The sequence below is a fragment of the Bacillus rossius genome, unplaced genomic scaffold (assembly GCF_032445375.1).
Source record: "Bacillus rossius redtenbacheri isolate Brsri unplaced genomic scaffold, Brsri_v3 Brsri_v3_scf662, whole genome shotgun sequence".
Lineage (NCBI taxonomy): Eukaryota > Metazoa > Arthropoda > Insecta > Phasmatodea > Bacillidae > Bacillus > Bacillus rossius.
This window is the reverse complement of record NW_026962879.1, coordinates 11,356-18,038: the sequence shown is the minus strand read 5'-3', so window position 1 is coordinate 18,038 and position 6,683 is coordinate 11,356. Positions and strand designations below refer to the sequence as shown.

The 6,683-nt window shown below is 42.9% G+C and overlaps 1 non-coding gene and 2 pseudogenes across 1 annotated transcript; all 3 read left to right on the top strand.

The window, feature by feature from the left end:
* The first annotated feature begins 1,647 nt into the window (after positions 1–1,647).
* LOC134545330 (U2 spliceosomal RNA) lies at positions 1,648–1,826 on the top strand (annotated as a pseudogene).
* Positions 1,827–2,482: 656 nt separating this feature from the next.
* LOC134545326 (U2 spliceosomal RNA) lies at positions 2,483–2,647 on the top strand (annotated as a pseudogene).
* Positions 2,648–3,057: 410 nt separating this feature from the next.
* LOC134545331 (U2 spliceosomal RNA) lies at positions 3,058–3,248 on the top strand. Its single transcript, XR_010078450.1, has one exon. It is a non-coding gene; the product is annotated as a U2 spliceosomal RNA (small nuclear RNA).
* Positions 3,249–6,683: the final 3,435 nt, after the last annotated feature.

Below are 6,683 nucleotides of genomic sequence, written 5' to 3'. Positions count from 1 at the left end.
AAAACAATCATTTCTTTTAAATTGTTATTATTTGTTACTTCTGAACAGCTTGCCCCCTCCATCTGAGATATTTTAAGTTTGTGGGTGTTAGACACCTTGTGTAGTTTATTAAAACTTATGTATTCTACAATGATGTTACTTAAGGTTTGCAGGTGTTAGACACCTTGTTTTCCATCAATACTCTGCACAATGTCTAATATTTAAAAGTTTTCAGCCCAGAGCTTCACTCCACATATAACATCATTACTTGAAATATCTTAAGTTTGCAGGTGTTAGACACCTTGTATAACGCTTCGTGCGAGCTCTTCTAGCAAAAATTTAATTTTTTTATTTTTTTATTTTTCATTAATTTTCTTTTTCAGTGCTATGTATGTTTCTCTTTTCTCTTACAGGTTTGATCATTATTTAAGTTTGTGAGGGTTAGACCCTCTGTATAATTTTTATTTCTCTGCTGTGTATCTTCATTCATTTCCTTTCCCAAGTGTAACATGAAGTATTTAAGGCATGCTTAGATTTGCAAAGTTGAAGGCCAGTGCCAAAGTCTGTTCTCAACCTTAACTTCTACTTCTCAACAGCAATAACTGAATGCTTGTTTACAAGATTTATCCTTGCATTGGCTACTATGCCAATTTAACATCTAGCATCTGTGGTAGGAAGGCCCCCAAGTGTGTGTGCGGGACTGACCTGAGGTGACTGGGTGGTAAGGGTCTGTCATGAGCAGGCCTTTAGTGCCCCTAAGGCTGCCACCCTTTTTACTTTCAATTTATCTGGTGCTTGTTCTTTGTAATAATGCATGGCCACAACAACTGGCACTTCTACATTAATGTTTAAATTCACTCCCCTAACTATCATAAATCTTAAAGAGGAGTGGGAAATACACCCCTGCCCAGGCCTGGTCTTGCACACAACAGGGATTGTGCACAAACTGTAGGCCAGCATTCAGAACCTAATTACAGTCAGGTTAACCATTAGGCTCCCGCCCTCATCGTGTCATTCCTCGGAGTGATGCGGTGGGGGCGGGGGGGCCACGGCGTATAGGGCCGTACCCTGGCTGGGGCGGCACCGCGTCGTGGCTTGTAGGGACTTCAATACCTTCTGGTGTCCATGTTTGGTTGGTCTCTCTGAGGCCGGCCAAGTGTGCATGCCCTAATAGCTTGTTAGGAGAGCAGTATGGAGGCACTGTGATGTAGAGGGTGGGGGGCAGCCATAGCTGGGTTTCTTTGGGGCAGGCAGCCTGCCCATTAAACTAAAATATCTTAAGTAACTTCAGGAGGGGCTACTCCCCGGAGTAAATTTAGTTGTGGTAAAAGTGCATATGTGTGTTTAATTATTTAAGGACCGCGGGGAGCTAGGCTCCTTGTTCGTGAATATTTTATATCTTAAGAGGGTTTTTGTTTTCTTTTCTTGCAACAGACTAGTTCTGTTTTAACGTAACTTCTTTCTTTTAGTCTAGTTAGTGACTTGCGGGGACTAGTTCCCCTTTTAACGTAACTTCTTACCTCCCGCCTTTGAGGGAGGGAACCGGCCCCAGGGGCACGGTGGGATTAGTTTCACTTTAATTCTCCCATAATCTTTGGTTTTCCGGGCGCTAGGTGCCCCTTTTTCCATTTCCTAATATGTGTTTTTAATATTGTAAAGGGTTTTGAGATATTGCTAATAAATAGCTTTCAAATCTGTTCTTATCAGCTTAATATCTGATACGTCCTGCATCGCAGGACCAGAATATTAAACTGATTTTTGGAACAGGGCGGAGTGCTAGGGGCTTGCCCCACCTCCGCCGCGGGTTGGCCCGGTATTGCAGTACCACCGGGATCGGCCCACCACAAAATGTAATAAACTTTAAGTTTGTTTTAAATGTAATAAACATTGTTACCAACTTGTAAGAATGGATGATAGTGAAAAATTGATTGTTGTAATGTAATGTGCCCAAGTGCAGAGACAATACAGAAAAGTCGTGTGTACATTCAACAAATGAAGAGGAAGAGAAAGCTGATCCAGTAGGTGCTGCCAGGGGCGGCCGAACAGGAACTACAAGGATGCCCAAGGGACGAACTTGGAATGCGAGAACATGTAGGAACTTAGCAATTTTGTGTGCAGAATAATAGGAATTAATTATTTTATTTTATCATACAATGTAGTGCTTGTTGTGAATGTTTAATAAATTTAGCTGTGTGAGAAAAAATTCAATATAATTAACAATTAGGCAGTGTTAAATGATAATAATGATGATGTATTGAAAATGTATTTTGTCATGTCGATGCGTGAGTTTATGTAAGTGTGTGGTTAAGGCTTGTTGTGAAACCTTTTATTACTATTATTGTTATTCATTACTCATGTTAATATTTGTATGAATTGTATTGACTTTTTTTTATCTGTTGAACTACATGTGTTTGGTTAATGGAGTTTTACAATGTGCAATATTAATTTTGATGTGTATTTTAAGGGATGTTTCTCGGCCTTTCGGCTAAGATCAGAGTGTAGTATCGCTTCTCGGCCTTTTGGCTAAGATCGAAGTGTAGTATCTGCGATTCTTCTACACTTTGTCTTGGCAGCATTTTTTGTGACGGATTGCCCCCGGACCTGGTCCGGGGAGTGCGATTGACCCTGCTGGCCACTGCCTAGTGCATGCCAGCATGGGGGCACATTGCTTAGGCAACGTTAAATATCTGTTTAGATAAAATTATATTGACAATTAAAATGTAATGTATAAAGTCAACTCTCCCATGAGAATCATTCTTGCCTTATTGAAACTGCAGTTAATCTAAGGGACCAGCTTGTGCTGCAGCAAGTGGAAAGTACGGTAATTGTAAGAGCGTTGTTATGGATATACCAAGTTTTTTGTTTATTGCTGGTGAATAGTGATTCATTTGGATTGTAATACCTCGTGTCACTGTATTGAAGATATTATCAATGTACAGACCATGCTTGTGCATGTGTGGTGTAGAGTATGACGGCTCGTCGAAAGTGTACAGTCGTTTATGGAAGTCAGTAGACCTTGTTATAGCATTTGATTTAGTAATAGGGAGCCCATATAGCTCCTGGTTCATTAGGATTGTTATCGCTTCTCGGCCTTTTGGCTAAGATCAAAGTGTAGTATCTGTTCTTATCAGCTTAATGATCTAGCCCCGAGAAGTGATTAGTTAAATAACTGTGCTCAAGAAAAGATCGTCGCAGAGGTGTTCGTGCTGTATTCACTCCGGCACGAAACGACCATACTTCCAGCAGTTCCGAGGATGGATCGACTGCTGCTGCGCCTAGGGAGGACATGGGGAACTACATGGAGATAAGGTAGGTGGTAGTCTGGCACTTGTGTTTTGTTTTTAAGTAAGTTCTTGTGGCCATCTTGTTTATTTACTTGTTTTCTTTCTGCAAGCTTTCGGCCATCTTGCATTAATTATTTGAATTTCTATTTGTCTGGCCATTTGTTGTTTGTTTATTTGAATTAAATTCGTTAATCGCGGCCATCTTTTATTGCAAACATTTAAAGTTTAACTGTTACATTTAATTTGTTAATATCTGCATAGCTTTTTGTACCTGTTAAAGTAAAGTAACTACCTATCTCGCCTTTAATTTTCCAAGTGCCAAACTATCACCTAGTAATTCCTGCAACTCAGTGTTTTGTTATGTAAGCCCCATTTCAGGTTCCCGACTGTAACTTGCATTCGTGACTCGTAGCTTTTACTGTTCACCCAAAATAATTTTGTTTATTTAAATTCTTTTTCAGTAATACATTTTTCCGAATAATATTTAGTTGCTTTTCATATATATATTAAATTAGAGTCAATCTTTTTACTGCAGTTCCTATATTTAAATAACCACATTTAATTAATACCTGTACTTGATCTTGCTGTTTAACATTTAACTTCTACCCACAGTCTCGCCCTTGTGTTTGAATTTTTTAGCTCGGGCAAATACCACATTTAATTTTTCCTCAATTTAACTAATACCTTCAAGGCGAGTCGCGTAACTACAGTCGAAGATCGTCGCCCCTAAAGGCCTTTGGAACCCCTTCCCAAGTGTATCTTGTTTTTCTTGAGCCTGTGTAATTGTTTTTGTCCTGTCTCCTGACTGTGTGTGTTCAATGGCCGACAGTCCCTTGTGAATAATCTGTGTGCATCCTATAGTTTCTGTTAAGTTTTTGCCTGTCTCTCAATTTTCCCATATTAATAATTCAATTGTTCAACATTTAAAGTAATTTCTGTATTTATTTTGGCTTAAATTCACTTTGCTCGCGATAATTATATTGCCTTGTGCCCAGGCATATCTAGTGTAATCGTGTTTAATTCTGATTTGAATTCATAACTAGGGGCAGTAAATAATTCCATATTCAGAGATTTAATTTTTCCCATTAATAGTTTCAGTGTATTTTGTCTGCTTAACTTTAAATTCAGTTTTTCGCGACCTCGTGGTTGAGTTATTTAGCGAGGTCGGTCGCCATTTTTCAACTTCCTTCTTCTTCACAGATGCTTCGCATGTGACTTCCTGTTCGTGTCCATGGATATGCACACCAGGGGTTGAGTGTTGTGTTTGTCTTGTGTTTATTGTAATTGTTCAGTGACTTGTTTTTGTGCTTGAATCCGCCATATTGCTTTCTTTCGAATTAGCTAAAATAAATTAAAGTACTATTTATTTCTATATTTACCTTGCTGATTAAATACGCCATATTGTTTTCAGAGTAACTATTAATTGGTAATTAAAGTAATACTTATTGAATATATCTATCTATTATTATTATAATATTTATTTAATTAATTGAATATTCCTTAATTTTCTTGCAGATTTAATATATTTACCTTTTCATTTTTATCCATAGTAATTAACCAATACATCTCAAATCTTGCTGTTGAATCTTTTAACTTAATTCCATTTACATTCTTATAGCATCACCTCAACCATATTTATTTAATTAATTAGTTTCAAGCACCTGTACCTGTCTTATTTGTTTGTATATTTTGTTTCCTTTGTAGTGCTGATCGGTAAGTGAGTAACTGTCTCTTGTCTGTGTTGTGCTAGTATTTGTGTTGCGACTTTTGTAAGTGTTCTGTTGTTGTGTTTTGCTCCTTCCAGCACTCTAGTGTACTTGTGTTGTAAGGCCCAGCCCTTGACACATTTGTACACCCCCCTAGTGTTCCAGAAACCTAGGGCACAACCAGTGACCTTGTAGTGTCTTGAGCCGCCTGTGTAGTTCTTCTCAGGACAGCGAACTGCTCCAGAAGCGGTCGTCGCTTGTCTGTTTACAGCTGCCCAGGAGAAGAGTGCCTGACTCTTAGCCCGGCACTCGGCTTGCCGCTGCACCCCCGGATTTGACTGTTGCTTCTTGGTTTACCAAGTAGCAGCCCCACCGATTGTGACTTGTGATATTTTCTTTTTAGTGGCCTGTACCTGATTAGTTTTAAGTAGAGTTTTATTTACCTTTCAGAGTTTATACTTTAGTAGAGTTCTATATATTGTTAGGTGGTTAATTGTTATATTTTCAGAGTCTATTGTTTCCTTATTTTTCAGGGTACTCTATACATACCCTTAGTGTTATCTTGTTATAAGAGTTTGTATATATTGTTCTTTTACAGATCTAGTTGTTTGCTGCTGTGCGGCTGTGTTGTTCTCTTTTTGTTAGTGTAAGTGTTTTTCAGGATGCCCGTGCGTCCCAGCTTCGTGGCGTTGCCGGCCCCAGAGGAGATCCAGTGCCCTGCGTGTGTGCGGCTTCAGCAGTTCGGGTCTGTCTTCGGACGACTGGCTGATCTGGCGGCGCATGTGCGCCGGGCGCATGACTCTGCGGGGCTATGGTTTCGCTGTGAGATTTGTAGGCCGCACGAAGAGATCCGGTCCCTGAGGGCAGCAAGGCTGCATTTTGAGACGGTGCACCCGGGCCGGGGCATCGAGCCGGCGCTGCCGGAGGCGGATGGTACGGACTCGGATCTCGCGTCTGATGATGAGGAGGAGGATGAGAGGGTTGCCGTTCGGGAGATGGTGTCCTTGGTGCGTGACCCGGGTGAGCCGGGGTGCCTGCGCGTGCCGGTGCCACTACCGGCCGAGTTGACGTGCATCCTCTGTGGGACGCATGGCTTCGGGCTGAGGATCCGGGGGCGGTATTCAGCATGGTCGGACATGTGGAAGCACATGAAGCGACACCACCCAGAGGTGACTGCGGTGGAGTTCCGCTGCAGGTTCTGTGCTTCCGCATTTTCGGGCGCTGGATATCCGCTGAGGGTGGCTCAGAACCACGTTGCCAACGTCCACAGAGCTGAGGTGCGGAGACTCGCGGCACGCCAGGCGCGAGAGGCAGGCCTGGGCGCGCCAGCACGGACTCCACCTGCTCGTGTGGCCCGGCGGGAGGCACGGCGCTCCTCAGATGAAGACGCTGATGATCCGCAGCCCCGGCCGTTGCCGCCGCGGCTGCCGTCTCCGGTGCCTGGTCCCTCCCACCGTCTCTCTCTCCGCCTGCACGAGAGGAAGGCCAGGAGACATGTGTTGTTTTGCCCCCCAGGAAGAAGAGACGGACATCACCTGGACCCGTCACGCCGGCGCGCGACGATGCAACGGGGAGGGAGGCTTTGTTTCTGTGCCGCAGGAAGAAGCTGTCACTGTCGCTCCGCACGACACCCCTCCCTGGATCACCGGCACCCAAAGGGACTCCGGCACCTGCGCTCCCGCAGGTGACCACCAACGAGGAGGAGGCGGCCCAG